The sequence below is a fragment of the Lactuca sativa genome, chromosome 9 (genome assembly GCF_002870075.4).
Source record: "Lactuca sativa cultivar Salinas chromosome 9, Lsat_Salinas_v11, whole genome shotgun sequence".
Taxonomy (NCBI): Eukaryota; Viridiplantae; Streptophyta; class Magnoliopsida; order Asterales; family Asteraceae; genus Lactuca; species Lactuca sativa.
In genome coordinates, this window is record NC_056631.2 from 125,372,554 (window position 1) to 125,390,368 (window position 17,815).

Genomic DNA, 17,815 nt, shown 5'->3' on the forward strand with positions numbered 1-17,815 from the left:
TCTTCAAGTGCGATTTCTGGTTACGAGAGGTCCAGTTTCGATGACACCTAGTCAACTAGAATGGGATATTGGTCGATCCGGCCAAGATTGAGGCGGTGATGAGTTGGGAGGTGTCACACCCCCAAACCAAGGATGGCGGAAACGTCCGGGGTGGAGGACTTCATGTATAGTATCACAACAACGAGTATAATAGTGATCAAAGTAAATACAACCAATCAAGAATATAATCAGGAAAAAATTACATGGTTTCAAGTATTACATATTTCAATGATTGATCACGACATGATATAAAAATAGTTGTTCAACGCCGTAGCGTTCCATCCTCAAAAGCTTGTGGTTACTTGGTTTCATTGATTTCCTGAGAATACAAGTAATTTTGAAAAAGCGTCAACAATTAAGTTGGTGAGTTCATAAGCTTTTTAGATAAAGAGTTTGGAAACCGTTCTTTGTAATGTGTGGTGTGTTACCAAGAAAAATCCAATATTTTCCTTATAAAAGTTATGTGGTCCTAAATACCGGGACCGAGAATGAACAAGTATTTTTCATACTTAAAGATATAAAAGTGGTTTTAAATTGGCGTAAAACCCTTTCTGATTTGAGAAAAATCCCATAATGAATGGTGCGTAGTCTTAATTACCAAGACCAAAAGTATACAATAATATCTGTAATTATTGATATAAAAAATGATTTTAAATCGACATAAAACCCCTTTTGATTTATGAAAATCCCCATAAACTTTATGTGTTGTTAACTCCCTATGTGAGCTGCTATAACCATACTATGACTGAATGAACTTGTCACGACATTTCTCAGGCATCGAAAACTGTTATGACATTTGTCACCCATAGACCTGCAGGTCCTACTGTAGCTAGCAGTAAGGTGCAGGGTGTCAAACCCAATATAGATCTATACACAACTATCACGTTCTCCCTACAAGAGACTATGGTTATAACTACCAGAAATTTTAAACTGTACTCTAGGAGTACTGAGATGAATATCTCACAATTTAAGTTAACAAGTTTACGTGTAGTGTGCATGAGTGTAAAACCTTTTTCTAAGGGAATAAAACCTTCCGAAATGTGTTTGTTGTGTTAATGGAAACATAAACCATACCTATTATATTTTATCAAAACATTTAAATGTAATAGTTATAACTTTGATTATTATGGTTAACTACTGTATTTGTGAAGGTAAAGGCCCTTTTGTTTAGCGATATGTATAAACACTTTTGCTAAAGTAGAGCAACATGCAATATAACAACTAATTAATTACCATACTTTTGTAGGTAAAAAGAAAATCCATTTGTTTTCTGATGTATGACTATAAACTAAGGCAAAAATGTCATCTATTTGTAAAAACATACATTCACATAAAGATATACACCTTGCTCAACATGTTACAAGGTGAAAAGAAATTGATAGTATTTTTCTGTTGTTAACATTTTCTTTTACTGTTCTTAGAAAAATTATAGAAAAATCATCAAAGGTCCAAATCAGAATCCGTAAATTCTGAGAGTTTGGGAAATGAGTCTAGTTTGTTCATAAATTTTATTATGAATTTTAATGACCTCCAACTTGTGTGAAAACGTCCATAATCACAGACTGGTCCGGATTTGCTCTTGAAATGATAGTCAGTTTTGTAAAAATCACCATAAATTGTAGAAAAATCATGTGGAGATGTGCAAGTAGTCATTTTAAAGCTACGAACTGGAACTACTTGCACCTAAAACAGTTTTGAAAACTATAATGTTTAAGTTGCCCAAAACAGTCCGTGAATGGAGATGAACTTTTCTGATGAAGGCTGTTAAATGAGTTTAGTTGTTTTCTTGGTATTTTAACTTGTACCCCCCCCCCCCCTCTTAAAACTTAAGAAAAACATGAAAATATAGGGGTATGAACTCACCTTATGTGATTTCAATAGATGAATGTTGGAGAAGGGAAGTGTTCTGATGGGTTTTAGCCATAAGAACATCATATGTGCTCATGCAAACCCTAATGCTTGGATCTAGGTTTCTCTATTGTACATGCAATTCATCCAAGACTTTAACCCTAGTTCTAGCATACAATTAATCATATTAACATGTGAAAGGGTTTTTAGACCTTACCTTGATTGTTATGTAGCAATAACAATCTCAAATCCTCCTTGTAATGACTTTAGAAAACTTAGAGTCACAAGTGTCACTACTCTAATGGTTCACAAACACCAAGAGCAAGAGGATGAAGAATGAGGAGAGAGGGGGCTGCCCAAGAACGTCCAAAACCCGAGAGGAACTCTTAGCCACGTTTTTGGGGCTTAAGGGTACTATATATACATGTAGGCTATTAGGGTTTTCAACTAGGAAACCCTAATCTGACTGCTCAAGCCCTAATCAACCTATGGACCCTTTTAGAATATCCCTTGGACGATTTCTAATGGGTTTCCCCATAGAATTCGTCCAACCTTTTATTCCAAGGTAATCCATAGCCTAAATGCAATTATCTTATAGTTACAGTTCCAGTCCCTTAAGTTTAATTAATCTCTTTTAGCCACAAAATTAATTATCAATTAATTCTTGACAAATATTAATTAAACAATATTATTTCTCCTTTAATATATTAATAAATCTTAATTAATCCTTTCTCTCCATAATTCATCCTATCAAGTTGCTTTTGGTGAAGGCAACCCAAAAGGACCATGCACCATCGGGTCAAGTACATACCAAAATAGTTATGGACTTAGACACTAATCCAACAGTCTCCCACTTGGATAAGTCTAATAACTATTCTGCGTATGACTTCAGATCCTGATCTGCAATCGTAGCTTTCAAAAGCCGTTGTCAACTCTGATCTTATCAGATACGCGTCCTTTAGATAAGGGATCATATATTCCTCCATTCTAGATATCGTATAGACTGAGACATGGATTTAAATCATTCTCTCTGTCTATGTGTTGTTTCTTGATTTCTGATTTATGACGACTGACAACAGACTACAATTGAACACATCAAATTAGTCCCGGCTTGGCCAAGTGCTTAGATGCCATCACTAAATCATCGAGGGGCCCAAAGATATCGCTTTTATCCCACTTTGGATAAAAGGAACGGATGAACTTTGATTCAATGCTTGCTTGCACTCACTTACCGAATCACACACAACAATATGTTTTATGACACCAAGTTACTGGTGCGTTTACATATTAACAATGTGTAACCGACTCGCAAGATACAACTCGCACATCTCGGTTTCAAGAATATAAGATGTTATCGTCTCACCAATCACTCGTGATAAAATCCATGAAGTGATCCAAGTGAGTGTGGGTTTAATCCAATGCTCAAATTATATTCATAAGCACTCATGAATGTTGCAGCAAATATTTGCTTATGTCTAATACAATTTAGACAATCCACACACCAATTCACAAAAGTCTTCATTCATACCTACTTCCAACATATGAACGACTTGATGGGTTTTGAGCATTCTAACACTTCCTAAGTGTACATGCAACCCTAATAACCTTGGATCTATGTTTGTCTAATTATCATGCTAAGTTGAATTCCAAGGCTATATTCCTATCTAGCATACATGGGGAACAATTTTAACTTGAATAATAGATAGAACAACTTACCTTGTTGTTGCTTGTGTTCCTTGAAACCTTGTGAGCCTAGCACCCCAAATGTGATGCCTCAAATGCTTCACACAACACCAAATGCTCTTGGAAAACTTATGAGAGAACACACACTTCTTGAAATCGGCCAAGCCCTCTTGTTTTCTTAGTGTAGCCTATTTTGGTTGAGAATATGATTCTTATATAGTGTTGACACATCTAGGGTTACACCATGTAAACCCTAATGTGTCATGACTCTTCATTTCCATGACCCATGGGTTTGTAACTCCCATGGAGCATCCTATGGGTAGAACCCAACTTGATAATCCATGGAGCCTCTTAGCCCACTATACAAGATATGGATGATTTACATAATCAACCCATATATTTAATTAGTTCTCTTTTGACCACTTAATTAATTCTAAATTAATTATTGATCAAACTAATCAAATAATATTATTAATATATTAGAACTTATAATATATTAATAATCTCCAAATGTTATTTCTCTCATTTAGTCTATCCAATTGCATGGTGCCATGCAACCCAAATGGACCATGCCGGGTCGGGTCAAGTACACACCAGAAATAGTTATGGACTTAGACACCTTATCCAACAGTCTCCCACTTGGATAAGTCTAATAACTATTACTGCAAGTATGACTTCAGGAACCGATCGGCAATCGTAGCTCTTTTCAAGGTTTCTCGGAACTGAGAAGATAATGGTATGCCATTTAAGATAAGTGATCATATAATCCTCTGTTCTAGATATCAGCCGGACAAATACATGGAACACTGTCTTGCTTATTGTCCAGCATTTGTTTCCCGATTTCCGATTTGTTTGACATAGAACTTAATTGAACACATCAACTTAGTTCTGACCGGGCCCGGTACATGGGTCAAAACAAAATCATCGAGGGGCCCAGATATCAGCTTCTAATCCAAGAATGAACAGATAAACTTCGACTCATATGTTTGTTCTACCACTCATTGAATTACACACAAGAGCACGATTTATAACATCGAGTTACCAATGCGTTTTCGTACAATCAATGCATAACCAACTTGTAAGTAACAAATCATATCTCTAGGTTTGAAGACTTATACGATATTACCGTCTCACGATCACTCGAGATAGAATTCCATGAAGTGATTCCAGTGAGCGTGGGTTGAGTCCAATGCTCAGAACTTATGAGCACTCATGATTGCTGTAGCCTTGTCCAAGACCTCTACAACCAAACATAACAGTCTTGATTCATACCTACTTCTGACATATGACCGACTGTGGAGGTTTGAATAATATGTTATACCAAACAAAAAATTATTCTGGAAGTCAAAACATGCAAAAGAAATATAGTAAACGATCGACAAGAGATAGCAACACCTTACTCATAAATAAAACATTTTTATTCATCATCAAATGTCAATTACACTTTACAAATTTCGAGGTTATCTAACTACTAAATCTAATATCATCCTTCAGCCCTATGCTCCGAGCATGCTGAAGATGCTTAACCCGAGTCAGTCCCTTTGTGAGGGGATCTGTCGGATTCTCATCTGATGATACCCTCTTTGCCACGAGGAGTCCTTCTTCGATCCATATCTACTGTAATCATCAGTAAAAGTCAAATAATAACGATTAGCATCCCTTGTGGCATGTTTGAATGGTCCACACACATCCGTGTGTATAAGGTCCAACAAACCTTCACCCCTTTCACACGAGCCTGTGAAGGGTGACTTTGTCATTTTTCCAAGTAAGCATGATTCGCAACTATCATCTGACTTAAGGTCAAACGACTCCAAGACTCCATCCTTTTGGAGTTGGCCTATGCGTTTCTTGCTTATATGTCCAAGGCGACAATGCCATAATGATGCTTTATCCAAGTTATTATTGGTAGTAGAATCAATACACAAAACATTATTTCCTAAGTTATCTACAACAGACACAGCTTCATACACACCATCACAAGGTAATGCTTTAAAATAAAGAACATTATTAAAGAAAGCATCAATAGAACCAACTTCATTATTAAACGAAAAGGTAAACCCTTGTTTGTACAAAGCATGAAAGGAAATAATATTTCTTGCCATTCCTGGCGAGTAACAACATTTATTCAAATCTAAACTAAACCCATTACTTAGCGATAAAGTATAAACTCCAATCTTGGTGACAGGTGAAGCTTTCCTATTCCCCATGATCAAGTTTATTCTTCCTTGCTCCACATCCTCACTTCTTCTTAGTCCCTGCAAGTCACAACAAATATGAATACCACAACCGGTATCAAGGACCCAAGATTTAGAATGGGGTGAGTTATTAGAAATGATAGTGTAAATACCTGCATGGTTGGGTTTAACTTTCCCATCCTTCACATCCTGCTGGTATTTTGGGCAGTTCCGCTTCCAATGAGCCTTTTCATGGCAATAGAAGCATTCAACCTCTTTTGGGTCAGAAGAAGGAGTAATGAAACCTTTCTTGGTTCCACTTGAAGAAGAGCCATCAAGGGTCCGAGCCTTAGTACCCTTCGAAGATCTCTTTCTCTTCCTCCCTCGACTTTTCCCGATTGCCAAAACCGGAGTTGAGTTTGGAGTAGGAGTGATAGCAACCGACTTCCCCTTAAGACCTGATTTTGCGGTCTTGAGAAGTCCCTGAAGTTTGCTGAGGGTGACTTCTTCCTTGTTCATGTGATATGTCATGCGGAATTGATCATAGCACGATGGTAAGGAGTGCAAAATGATATCTATTGCAAGATCCTCAGGGAAGTTCACATTAAGCTTCAGCAAACAATCCACATACCTTTGCATTTTCTGCATGTGGCTCGTGACGGATTCCCCGTCCTTCATCATGGTTGTTATCATGGAGCAGATGATTTCATACCTCTCTTGTCTTGCACTTTGATGGTATCTTTCCATCAAATCATGGTGCATTTCATAAGGGTAGAAATCCTCATAAGACTTTTGGAGTTCCGCTGTCATCATGGCCATCATGATGCAAGCCACTTTCGTAGCATCCCTTTCATGTGCCCGAAAGTCAGCGATCTCCTGAGGAGTTGCAGTGGTCTCATCAATCTCCTTAAGCTCCTTGTCAAGGACATATTCTTTGTCCTCGTAGCGGGTAATCATTCTGATGTTTCTGATCCACTCATTGAAGTTGGATCCATCAAAGGTGACTTTCCCACACAAGTTTATAAGGGTAAAGGAGCCATTAGGATTAGAGCCAGAAGCATTATTGAAAGACATCTGAAGAGAAGAGAACAAGGTTAGTTTAGATATATAAGAGAGTCCTTAATAAAACACCCAAATGTAATATTAAGGCTAGGATCCAATCACAATATAATATAACTTAGAAGAGGTATGCCGTAATCTAAGCTATATCATATTTGAAAGGTAGGTGAATAACGATTCACCAATTTCCACCACGAAAAACGCAATATTTAAGTATTAGGTTTTTTGAATGGTTCTTAGAAATTCCTAGATTCTTTGAGATTCAATGAACTTTTCAAAGGCATGTTTCAATCTCGAGTGTGCCCTCCAAGTTTTGTGACTGGGATACCGAGGATCACAAAACGAGGTGTGAAGTAACTTCACTTGGTACCCTTAAAGTTTATCACTCAATCGATGTGCCGGTAAACCACACACGCTCCATCGATACTATAATAAACCCTACGTCACCCTTTACCTACCTTGTTAAGTCCAAGTTAGTGTGCCGGTTAACCACACACGCTCCACCAACGACTTAATCAAAGTGTAAAGTGTAATTTCATGGAATAGCACCTTATTCACATTTTTCCTAAAGTAACTAAGATTGGGAATTTAATAAAACATTTAGTTACTTTATAATATTCATCATACTTTGAATGAGAATTTGTAAGTCCTTGTCTTACCCGTTCGGCTAACGACCCTCCACCGGTCAAGCAAGCGGTGGGTGAGAGTGGAGACCCATTAAGTCACCATTTTATAGGCAACAACCTTATACCCACCTTATAGACCGGCTTCGTGAATGAGGCGTACTAGCGGTAAGACGACTTTGTTCTTATATATATATATATATATATATATATATATATATATATATATATATATATATATATAATTATTAAATCATAATAATATAAGTATAAGGGTTGAATTTTATCTTTTAAAGTTCTAAGGGTTGGAACTAAAGTTTTAACTTAACTTTACTTGTTCCAAAACTTGAGGGCAAGTTTTGTAAACTTTCAAAACTTTTTATTTCTTGTAACTTATGAGTTTAATAGAGTAATGAAATGAGGACTTTTCATTTTTCCTAACTCTTGTGTTCTTTTAATGGTTTTTAATCCAAGAGACTTTTGGTTTTCCATAACTTGAGGACAAGTTATGGACTCCATTAAAACACATTATGATCAAGAATTAAACTACCACATAGGTTACAAATAATTCTTATGATCATCTAAACATCATAAGAACAAGAATATGAATATGAACACCTTCAAGAATCAAAATCACATTTAATCTTTGTAATTTTGATAACTAGTTGTTGTAAATGAGTTAGAAAAGACATTACACCTTCTAAAACAAGTTTTCAAGTACCAAAACAATTTAGGGTAATGTTTCTAATCCATTTCCAGCAACTGAAATCGAAATTCTGCACTCTGTCGACCCTACTCGCTGAGTGCAAAAATCTACTCGCCGAGTAGGTTGAAGATACAAGTGAACTCGACGAGTCCTCCCCATGGACTCGCCGAGTCCATCAGTCAGACAGCAAGTTTTTCGACTTTCTTCAACTTTTAAGCAGAAATAACAAACAAACAAGCCTAGGCTCTGATACCACTGATGGGTTTTGAGCATTCTAACACTTCCTAAGTGTACATGCAACCCTAATAACCTTGGATCTATGTTTGTCTAATTATCATGCTAAGTTGAAATCCAAGGCTATATTCCTATCTAGCATACATGGGGAACAATTTTAACTTGAATAATAGATAGAACAACTTACCTTGTTGTTGCTTGTGTTCCTTGAAACCTTGTGAGCCTAGCACCCCAAATGTGATGCCTCAAATGCTTCACACAACACCAAATGCTCTTGGAAAACTTATGAGAGAACACACACTTCTTGAAATCGGCCAAGCCCTCTTGTTTTCTTAGTGTAGCCTATTTTGGTTGAGAATATGATTCTTATATAGTGTTGACACATCTAGGGTTACACCATGTAAACCCTAATGTGTCATGACTCTTCATTTCCATGACCCATGGGTTTGTAACTCCCATGGAGCATCCATGGAGCATCCTATGGGTAGAACCCAACTTGATAATCCATGGAGACTCTTAGCCCACTATACAAGATATGGATGATTTACATAATCAACCCATATATTTAATTAGTTCTCTTTTGACCACTTAATTAATTCTAAATTAATTATTGATCAAACTAATCAAATAATATTATTAATATATTAGAACTTATAATATATTAATAATCTCCAAATGTTATTTCTCTCATTTAGTCTATCCAATTGCATGGTGCCATGCAACCCAAATGGACCATGCCGGGTCGGGTCAAGTACATACCAGAAATAGTTATGGACTTAGACACCTTATCCAACATGACTGTGGTCCGTTCGAATAATTTGATTATTCTGAACCAATTTAATTATTCAGGAAGTCAAAACATGCAAAGTGAAACACAAGAATAATACTAATCCCATATGACCCCAAACTCTGGGTATAAATAAAACATTTTATTTAATCACCATATTGATTACTCATTATTTGTTGTTTTGGGTAATCAACTTGTTACTTGAATTATAACAACAATTGTCCCATGCTCTTAGCATGCACACAATGTTTACCTATGGTCCTTACTTTGTGAAATAGATCAAATGAACAGATTTCTAACCATACTCATTTCACAACTCCCAATCCTTATAAGTATAAGAATATCAAATTCTTGTTACTTATGCTAGATTCTAACATTTTATGCAATGATTATTTCGTAAGGTCATAGCTCAAAATCATCAATACTTGGCTAATCTCTATTAGAAACAATTCTATAGATATGATGTCTCTCACTCAAAGTACATTCCTTTGAACATCCTTCTTGCATAATAGTTTCTAATCTAGATATAGATTCTCAATATCCAACTCCCAATATGGAAACATTTCCATATTAGCCATATGACAATTCATTCTTAATAGAATCTTATCTATTCATAATAATGTCCATATGGTCCATCCAATACCATACTTCCAACTACTCACAAGCGACCAATCATCAGCGAGCTTTGGATCGTCCTTTGATAGTTGTTTAATTATCTTAGTCAAAACCAATTCTTGTCCTTTTTCCCTCTTAATGTGCTAGACATTTGGAAAATTTTAGAATGTTCAAATATTATATCATTTGCAACCGATCCTATACCCGAAGCGTATGGGACACGATGCATAATGTCTTACATAAAGATTTGATACTTTATTAATCTTTTGCCATAATATTTTATGTCTCACGTTCTCACAATTCGAACTATGCCATAATTATAATCGAAATTTGAGAACACACTATGTATCCTTGACTAAATTTATTAACATTCCACAACCTAAGCCTTTAGATTTGAAATGAAGCATAATATTCTCTCCCTTAATTATAGCAAAACAACTATTCAACCCTTACTACTTTGCAAAGGATAACTCTTGTTTTCTATAATTAATATTACTAACTTGCAATACTTGTTTTAATAATCATACAAGCACAACATTTATGCTCCCACTATCAAGATGATTATTATCAAATAAGCATAACACTTATGCTCGCACTAGCTTTGACATGATAATCCTTTATCTAAGCTTCTTAAACTTATACACATTTGCCTTAGATAGCTCATATGTGTGTCTAAACAAATCAGACTGATTGCCAAATCTCACAATTCGGATTATGGAAATGGATACCGTAACCATAATCGAATTCGAGAATACAATTTCACAATCACTATCTTCTTAAAATCTCTCTTAGTGAAAGCATTTCCTCACAGTCATCTTCATGAAGGAGGAAATCTTATGACACTTAGATTTTAATGGTGTATGTGTTCCTATCCATGCGAATTGTCAAAACCAAAGTTGCGACAAATCCAAATTCATATAGACCGAACCTTCTCAATCTTGATCTCTTGCCTTATGGTAACACGGCTTCCCACCATGTCTTCCAAGTAGTTAAGCAGCTCACCCTTTCTTATCAATGTACTTTTCATTGATCAAGGTGCTTGCCTTTTATGCATTCAAATGAGAACTCATAGAACTTACATGCATAATTAACTCAATTGGAATGACACAGAAACAAGATAGTGTCAACACGATAGGTTGTAAACCTCAAGTCGTGTGCTAGTGATGATCGATAAGGTTTATTCTTGATTAGTTCTTGAAACTTTTCAAGACCATTAAGACTCCCACTAACTCCTTGACATATAAGATTCTCTTGTCAATCAACATTTCTTCGACAAACAAATATTCAAGAGTTAGTGTAGCTTTTATCAAGACTAAACATTTTACAAAATTGGTCCTAGTTGGTCTTTGTCTTACCTAAGACATCACAACTTTCCAATTTCAAATGTGCAGTAATAAGAAAACCCTTTTTCAAATTCCACATTTGATGAATGTTATAAACCTTCTTAAGACTTGTCACTCATTGTCACAATCTTAACTCTAAGACTTGGTTTTGGAACGAAGTATGATTGACTTCTTTATTTAACCATTTCTTCAATTCTTGATTCCTCTTCTCAGACATACAATTGCACTAAGACTCACTTAGAGGATCAATTGAGATATGGCTCTTATTCATTAAGACCTATCATAAAACATAATAAAGGTACTCTCCCTTCTTCTTAGAATAGAGAAACTTTTATCTTTCTGCCTACTTGATTCTTCTTATTCGTTCTACTATTGATTTAAACTCTTTCAAATCAACTCGGAATTACACTTAATCTTATAAGTATAATCATATCCACTAAACCTTTAGTAAATCATGATGAATATCTTTGTCACTCTTGTGGTGGACTTGATCAAAACACAACCTTGTGTACTTGATCTCCTAGTCCTTCACTTGACACTTTGTCAATGAATTAGTCTAATTTCCAAATATGAAACTTCTCATTCATCATGCAATACTTGTTGTATGATTCCAAGTTTCTATCCAATTGAAACTTGGGCGATGAGAAACTTTCCCTATTTGGTAAATTCTTGACCTTTCACAAATAACATAATTAAGAATCAAATCCATTATTGCTAATAATAGAAACTTTCAAACATCAATTTTTCATACACGCCATTGCAAGGATAAATAAATAATATAAAAAATCAAAATTTATTTTATTGCGGAAAAATGTGTCCTTACAATGCAATTCAATTGAAAAACTATGTTAATACATATTTCTTAGCAATCTTATTCTAACCCCAAGTAGTAGCTCAAGATTCTAATCTTCAAGTAATGCGATCGAAATCCATTTCTTCACGATTAGATTTCGTTCACTTCTTTCCTTAAGCTTCCTCTCTTTTCTTCGATCCTACAAGACATCGAAATGTAATCTTATCACATCATGTATTAAGAATCTAGAATAGGAACTTAAGAGAGTTAGTTAATGGATTTTACCTAAAGCAGAGCCATACGTTTTGACTCTCCCATCTCTTAGATCTCTTAGGTAAATAGGGCAGCTTCGTCTCCAATGCCCCTTCTCTTGGCAATAAAAGCAAATTGACTCTTTTGGAACAACATACGGAACTACTTCTGACTTTGCCTTTCTCTTATGATCAAACTTTTCGATCATGGCATGCCTTTCGTTGCCATTGCCTATATCCATAGAGGTCTGGAAGGCCGATCCACCAATCAACTTTGCTTTTCCAGTGCGCCAAATCATTGTTGATTCAGCAGCAATAAGCATATAGGTGAGATCAATGAGGGTTACGTCGTGGTTCATCATATAGTACTCTCTTACGAACTCACTATATGAGTTAGGAAGTGACTGAAGAACCCAGTCAACAGCCAGCTCCTCACAGACAACAGATCCCAACATTCTTAATCTATCAATGTGTGACTTCATCTCTAGGATATGTGCACACACTGACTTTCCTTCTTCATATTTACTTGCCAAAAGGGCTTGAGTGAGTTTGAAATTTTCAATCTTTTGAACTTGTGGGTAAGGGAGAATAATAGGAGGAGATGGAGGAAGTGAAGCATGATCTCGTGTTCCTCGATCGAATCGTGGAATATCATCTTCATGTGAAAAGCTTGTTCCACGGGATTTGGAAAGACCATAGTTGTCATACTTTGACATCTACAAAACAGGAGAAAAATTAAATTCAAGTTAATTGATTGATTGAGTCCTTAATAAATCACCCAAATGAGATATTAAGGCTAGGACCCAACACAATACTCTACAATCTAGAAAAGGGATGCCGTAATCTAGTTGCAGAATATTTGAAGGTAAGTGAATGACGATTCACTAATTTCCACCATGAAAAACGAAAAAGAAATTTAAGTTTTAAATCTATTGAAAATTCCTAGATATTTTGAGATTCATTGAACTTTTCAATGGCATGTTTAAATCTCGATATGCCCCTCTAGTTTGTGACTGGGATACCGAGGATCACAAAGCGGGTGTGAATAACCATGCAAACTTAGATGGTGCCCCCACATGTTACAGTCATCTATTCGATGTGCCAGTTAACCACACACGCTCCACCGAACTATGACAAACATTGAGTCGCCCTTTGCTACCTTTGCTTAGAACCATTTAGTGTGCCGGTTAACCACACACGCTCCACTAACGTCTTCACAAGGGCACAAAGTGTAATTTCATGGAATTGTATCAATTCACTTTTGCCTAAAGTAACTAAGATTGAGAATTGTAAAAGCATTTAGTTACTTTTGTACTTCATTATACTTATAATGGAAGGTTTCTGTACTATCCTACCCGTTCGGCTAACGACCCTCCACTAGTCAATAATGCGGTGGGTAAGAGTGGATACCCATTCAATCGCCATTTTATAGGCAATTTCCTTAAACACCCCTTATAGACCAGCTTCGTGAATAAGGCCTACTAACGGTAAGACTGACTGTTTACTCATACATATATAATACTAGACTTTTAATGTTATATATAGTATAGGGTGTATTTTACACTTTTAAAATACTAGGTGTTCTAATTTAATAAATTATACTTTTAATTTAATTAAATGTTAACCAAAAATTTTATGGGTTTATTAAATCTCTTTTAATTATACACCTTAATTAATTAATAAAACCATAAGAGTGTGATTTGAACTTTTCAAAACAATACTAGGGTTTTAGAATTTAACATTTCTAAATTAAACTTTTAATCAGCTTTTAGATTCCAAAACTTGAGGGCAAGTTTTGAAACATTTCAAAACATTAGGGTTTAACTTATTTAAATTTCAAAACAAAAACTTTTAAGTTCTAATTTAAACTATAAAACCTAAAGGGATTAATTTGAAACTTTTCCAAACTTTGTCAAAAATATTCTAGATCACATAATTCAAATAAGGCAATTAACTATTAATTGGTGGTTATCTAATTAGATCTAGTTCAAATTCTTGTAAGATAATGATCAAATAATTCATATAATTTAATATTTATCAAATAAGGTAACAATTATCTAATTAGATGACCAAAATCTTTTATTTTGACAAAGATAATCATAAGGGATCAACAAAATTCGAATTTTATTAATTTTAAACAATTATGGCAATTATCCTAAGTCAAAATAGGTAAAAATCCCGAAAATCTGCCTGTCTGACAGCTAAACTCGCCGAGTCCCCTTATGGACTCGCCGAGTTCACCCTACTCGACGAGTCCACATTGGAACTCGACGAGTTTGTCAGGCAGATGGCCAAAAACTCGATCTTGCAACATGAATGAATGTACTAGGCATCAATACAATAGAAACCAATCAAGGCTCTGATACCACTGATGGGTTTTAGCCATAAGAACATCCTATGTGCTCATGCAAACCCTAATGCTTGGATCTAGGTTTCTCTATTATACATGCAATTCATCCAAGACTTTAACCCAAGTTCTAGCATACAATTAATCATATTAACATGTGAAAGGGTTTTTAGATCTTACCTTGATTGTTATGTAGCAATAATAATCTCAAATCCTCCTTGTAATGAATTTAGAAAGCTTAGAGTCACAAGTGTCGCTCCTCTAATGGTTCACAAACAGCAAGAGCAAGAGGATGAAGAATGAGGAGAGAGGAGGCTGCCCAAGAACGTCCAAAACCCTAGAGGAACTTTAAGCCACGTTTTTGGGGCTTAAGGGTACTATATATACATTAGGCTATTAGGGTTTTCAACTAGGAAACCCTAATCTAACTGCTCAAGCCCTAAACAGCCCATGGACCCTTTTAGAATATCCCTTGGACGATTTCTAATGGGTTTCCCCATAGAATTCGTCCAACCTATTATTCCAAGGTAATCCATAGCCTAAATGCAATTATCTTATAATTACAGTTCCAGTCCCTTAAGTTTAATTAATCTCTTTTAGCCACAAAATTAATTATCAATTAATTCTTGACTAATGTTAATTAAACAATATGATTTCTCCTTTAATATATTATTCTCATAATATATTAATAAATCATAATTAATCCTTTCTCTCCATAATTCATCCTATCAAGTTGCTTTTAGTGAAGGCAACCCAAAAGGACCATGCACCATCGGGTCAAGTACATACCAAAATATTTATGGACTTAGACACTAATCCAACATGTTCAACTCAAGAACACTTGAAGATGCCTTGAAGATTTTTGAGAATCTAACATCAAAGTGATGGAGTTTGTGTAAGCAATCGATGATTGGAGTAGACTGAAGTGTAATAATCACAAGGAGGATGAATTATACTTACCAAGAGTATAATAAAGCTTGATGATCATCCTTGGAGTCTCGAAATAGAGAGAGAAAGTTTGAGAGAAAAGTGTTTGATCTTTTGGTGGAAATGAGAGAATGAATGAAGTGTGAGGAAAGAGGATGGATGTTCCATCTCTAAGAACGTGGGAAATGGCTGGAAATCATGATAAAGTACTTTGACATGACCTAGGTATGGTAGAAGGAGTGTGGCTGGTCATGGAGTGGGTGTGGGTGGTTGCTTGTGTCATAAACTAAAGAAAAGTCAACACTTCACCTCTTGTACTTCACTCACTCTTCTTGGATAAGGTTTATCCCCAAAAACGTGATTAATTAATAAATATAGGGCCTTATATGTTAAAATAAAGTTTTGGGTCAAAATCCCGAGTTAAAATAATTAAAAACAGGCCTAAAACGCAAAACTAGTCGAAAACCGGGTGAAAAAGGGCTTCCTACGAGACCTCTCGGTACTGGGCCGAGGTTCGGTCTATGCGAGGTTCGGTCCGAAGGGACCTTCGGGTTCGGTCTACTGAGCCTCGGTCCGAGAGGGTGTATTTCGCTTCTGATGCCTTCGCTTCTGACAAGTTCGGTTCCTAAGAAGGTTCGGCTCCTTAAGAGGGTTCGGCTCCTTAAGAGGGGTTTCGGGTCCTTAAGTCTATTTTATCCGTTTTTACCCTGTTTCAAGCCGTTTTTTACCTGGTTAAGGGTCGAGATGGCCCGAAAGACTATAAAAAGTTTAAGGAACTTTTGACAGAGATTTGGGAGAGATTTCACATTCTTGGAGAGATTTCTCATACAAAGAGAGATTTCACATACTTAGAGAGATTTGGGAGAGATTTCATATTCTTGGAGAGATTTCTCATACAAAGAGAGATTTGGGAGAGATTTCACATACTTAGAGAGATTTGGGAGAGATTTCACATTCTTGGAGAGATTTCTCATACTTAGAGAGATTTGGGAGAGATTTCACATACTTAGAGAGATTTTTCATACAAAGAGAGATTTGTGAGAGATTTCACATACTTAGAGTGGTTTGGGAGAGATTTCACATACTTAGAGAGATTTGGGAGAGATTTCACATTCTTGGAGATATTTGGGAGAGATTTCACATACTTAGAGAGATTTGGGAGAGATTTCACATTCTTGGAGAGATTTGGGAGAGATTTGACATACGTGGAGAGATTTGGGAGAGATTCTAAATAGAGAGAGAGATAGAGTGAAAACGATTGAGAGAGGATTTATGTGTGACATTTGTGAGTGTCCGGCTTCGCAACGCAAGGTCCGTAAACCCCGTTAAGCCATGTTTAAGGATCTTACACACTCCCGATGAGTATGCAACATTGTTTTATCGGTTTGGTTCGTTACTTACCATAGTTTTAGGTTAAGGAAATCTAGGTGTACGTACTTTTCAATTTATGATTTCTCATTAGAATAGCGAGTTGTATAGTAATCACCTAACATAAGCCCTAGTACACAAGGGCTAGTTGAGTTGACCGGTTTGACTTGTTGACTTTATTTGACTTTGACTTGACTAGAAATTGACAATTGTCACATCATCCCCCCGTTAGAGGGAATTTCGTCCCGAAATTAGCACTTTGATCGAGACTTCGAGAATTTGGAGAAAAGATGGGGGAAACTTTTCGTAGTACAAGAAATTGGTATGGCGGGGACCAATCCGCCTGATGTTAAATGACGACCTTGGAATTTTTTATTGTAACTTGAGCTAAGTCGATTTAAAGGAGTTATTGTTTTGAAATAATAGTGTATTCTATGTGTGCCTTTAAGCTCTCCGCTACAAAGTGGAGACTCTCGTTCATTTCGATTTCGCCAAGTGGTAAGTGGGCATTCCCATGCTTTACCGTAGTTAATCATCCAAGCTATTTACATGTCGCCTAAGGTTTGAACAACCCCTTTTGTTCTGCCCGTTGGTTTGCTGTTGGTAGGCCATACTCAAGTCCAACCTAGTTCCGTGTAAGGGTTGCCATGGTGACGAAACAAATCTACTATCTCTGTTAGAGATAACAGATATTAATAGACCCTATGGTTGCATAATCTCTTTGATGTACATTCTAGTCGATTCCTCCATCCTGTCGGTTTCTTTGATTAGCAGGGAGTGTGCGTATTCGGCCAGTCTGTCGACGGTTACCCAAATGGTATCGAGACCATCCATTGCCTTGGGTAGCTTGGTTATGAAGCCCATGGTTAGCCGCTCCCACTTCCTTTCAGGTATCACTGGTTGTTGTAGGAGACGCGAAGGCTTCCTTTATTCTCTCTTGACATTGGCACAAGTCCGATACTTGCCCACATGTGTAACGATGTCTGCTTTCCTATTCGCCCACTGATGGTACATTTTG